This window comes from Gossypium hirsutum, chromosome D13 (genome assembly GCF_007990345.1).
Source record: "Gossypium hirsutum isolate 1008001.06 chromosome D13, Gossypium_hirsutum_v2.1, whole genome shotgun sequence".
Taxonomy (NCBI): Eukaryota; Viridiplantae; Streptophyta; class Magnoliopsida; order Malvales; family Malvaceae; genus Gossypium; species Gossypium hirsutum.
In genome coordinates, this window is record NC_053449.1 from 3,813,956 (window position 1) to 3,817,628 (window position 3,673).

The 3,673-nt window shown below is 37.1% G+C and overlaps 1 pseudogene; it reads left to right on the forward strand.

The window, feature by feature from the left end:
* On the forward strand, window positions 1–1,959 carry LOC121225626 (pollen-specific leucine-rich repeat extensin-like protein 3; annotated as a pseudogene).
* The last annotated feature ends 1,714 nt before the right edge of the window (window positions 1,960–3,673 follow it).

The window sequence follows — 3,673 nt, forward strand, 5'->3', positions numbered from 1 at the left end:
CATCTCCATCAACAACATTGTCTAAGCAGCCTTGGGCCTTCCAAGGTGAATAAATAAAATGGCAAGTCGTCAAAGTTTTCAGGCCTTCGGCTGCTTAACTTTTTTCTCTTGTATTCTATTTTGCTCATACGCACCCACTTTCGCATTAACCGACGTCGAACAATCTTACATCGCTCGTCGTCAACTATTGGCACTCCGTGAGAATCGTAAACTCCCCGATGGGTATGAATATACTGTGAAAACGACAGAGAAATTCGAGAATGAAAGGCTTAGGAGGGCTTTCATTGCTCTTCAAGCATGGAAGAAGGCTATGTACTCTGACCCCAAGAACATCACGAGCAACTGGTTTGGGCCCAACGTGTGTGATTACAAAGGTGTTTATTGTGTCCGAGCAATGGATGACCCCAAATTAAAAGTTGTGGCTGGTATTGATCTTAACCATGCTGACATCGCCGGTTACCTTCCGGTGGAGTTGGGGTTGCTGACCGATGTTGCTTTGATACATTTAAACTCTAATAGGTTTTGTGGGATCATCCCCGAGAGCTTATCCGAGCTTACACTTATGCATGAATTTGATGTTAGTAACAACCGGTTCGTGGGGGCTTTCCCTAAAGTTGTACTGTCATGGCCGAGCGTGAAGTATATTGATCTCCGGTTCAATAATTTTGAAGGTTGTTTACCACCTGAGCTCTTCAAAAAGGATCTGGATGCATTGTTTCTGAACGATAATCGCTTCACTTGCAACATCCCTGAAACAATCGGCAAATCGACCGTCTCCGTTGTGACATTCGCCAACAACAAGTTCAAAGGATGTATTCCACGTAGCATTGGAAAGATGTCGAACTTGGACGAGATCATTTTCTCAAACAATAACCTCGGTGGTTGTTTCCCTCAAGAAATTGGATTGCTTCGCAATGTTACTATTTTCGATGTTAGCAAGAACTCGTTCGTGGGTAGCTTGCCCGCAAACTTTTCGGGCTTCGAGAAGGTTGACGTTTTGGATATTTCCGGGAACAAGTTGACGGGGAGTGTGCCGGAGGATATTTGCAAGTTGCCGAGCTTGTCTAGTTTCAAGTTTTCTTACAACTATTTCAGTGAGGAGCATATGGCTTGTATAAAGCCTGAAAGGAAGAACATTGTGGTGGAAGATACTGGTAATTGTGTGGCTGGCCGGATGAAGCAAAAGACAGATAAAGAGTGCAAACAGATGGTGAGTAACCCGGTTGATTGTAGCAAGGACAAATGTACTGGAGGGTCTCCACCTTCTAAGCCTAAATCACCACCACTACCACCGGTCCACTCCCCACCCCCACCAGTGCACTCCCCACCCCCACCCGTCCACTCACCACCCCCACCCGTCTTCTCACCACCACCACCAGTGCACTCACCACCCCCACCCGTCTACTCACCACCCCCACCACCCGTCTACTCACCACCCCCACCACCAGTGCACTCACCACCCCCACCCGTCTACTCACCACCACCACCAGTGCACTCACCACCCCCACCCGTCTACTCACCACCCCACCCGTCTACTCCCCACCACCACCCGTCTACTCACCACCACCACCACCAGTCCAGTCCCCACCCCCACCCGTCCACTCACCACCACCACCAGTCCAGTCCCCACCCCCACCAGTACAATCTCCACCTCCACGAACTCCATCTCCTCGTCCTGTTGTGTCTACACCGCCACCTACAAAAGATATTGTCCTCCCACCAAACATAGGATTCGAATACCAATCGCCACCTCCACCAATGTTTCCAGGCTACTAAACAGTACTACAGCCTTAACATCTTTGTATTGTATATTCTCGCTCTCGGGCATAAAAAGGAAAAAAAAATGAGCTATAAATTACAATTATGTCGTTACCTTTTCTTGCGTTTGCAATTACTATTCAAATTGTAACATCATTGCGAAAGCTCTTATATTTATATATGAATCTTAATTACTAGTAACTTTCATCTTTTCCCTCTTCCTCTTTTGTTAATATTGGAAAAATAAATATTTGTGATATATAATTTATATGTCACTTCAGCATGTTGTGTTGGTTTCGGGTTGCATCAATTTCAATCGGATCAATTTGATTTTTGATCATTTATGTTTATTTTAGCTGGGTTATTTTAGGTTTTTCATTCAAGAGTAACACTTAATTTCGAGTTTTTTATTCATGTTTTTTTAAGTTTGATTTTTTTGATATTTATATGTTGGAATTGTGTAGGTTTGATTATTTACTTTTTGAAAAAAGTTTTGGTTTTCTCCTTATTTTAATCTAATTTGATATCGCAACTGATGTTCCAACATAAATTAGAACAAGATAGATTAATAAAAGTTTTCAAAGAGAAATGATGCACAAGACTTGTTAACATAGTTCATATAACATTCTTACTTTGTAAAGCCTCGTTAAGGGTGTACAAAATTCGATGGAAAAAGCCACCCAAATCAAATCAATTCGATTTTTTTTGTTCGATTTAATTGAATTCAAATATCTAAATATAATATTTTATATTTTTACTTCAAACCCCTAAACTTTTTTACTTTTCCTAAAAATTTTTACTCCCTCCAACTTTCCCCCAAAACTTTTACTTCTCTCCTATCCCACCCCCAAACCCATTCCTCCACCCCACCCAAATATTTTTTTGAATATTCCCCCCTCAAAATTTTACTCTCCAAACTCTAAAACTTTTTATTTTCCCCTAAAACTGTTACTTTTCATCATATACCCTCAAATCAAAAATCAAAATCATCCAATTTCACATATTTTCCATGAAATTGTCTAATATTCAAGAAATCTTCATTATGATCTCCATGAGTTGCAATTACATGTTTCACGTCAACAAAAGCAAATCCAAATATAATACTAAAGGCATTCAAATTATATATAATCATGTGATATTATAATAGAACAGTCAACAATATTAATTATTTAGTCTAACTAATAATATTATAAAATTCTAAAGATCTAATTATATTAAAAATTAAATATAGCGACTAAATCTGAAGCTTAAGGAAAAAACCATATACCCAAATTTCCTTGCTTTTATATAATAAAGGTATTCATCTTAACTAGTGCCATCAATGTTGGTGTAATTAATCTTCCAAAAATGGTATAATTAATCACATATTACTAGAATTTAACAATTATGATGAAGATGAAATGAATGAAACATTTATTATGACAGATTTTGGGTTGAACACGTGGCTGAGGGAATCCAAAACATCGCTGGAAATGGTAAGTTTCCATTTAATAAAATTGTTTTCCAGTTTTTTATATTAAAAGCTCAAATTCGGTTTTTGTCCCTCTACTATATTAGAATTAAAAATTCAGTCTGTTTTATTTTAATTTAGCATAATTTAACCCTCTTACTTCATTATTAATTAATCTAAAATGTCAACACCATTAACTATTTTAATCAAAATACTTATATGAATTTTTTTTTAAAAAATCAGTGTTAAGCATTTAGTTAATACTTAATTTTTTATTAAATTTTTTTGATTAATTTTTTTTAGAAAAAGCACAATCAAAAAAAGAATAATTAACAATGCTAAAAAAATTGATATAAAAATAGAATGACCAAATCATAGTGAATTGGAGTATAAAAACTAAATCATGAATTTTAGATATAGTAGAAGGACCAACATATAATTTGACCTATTATAGAATAAAGATAG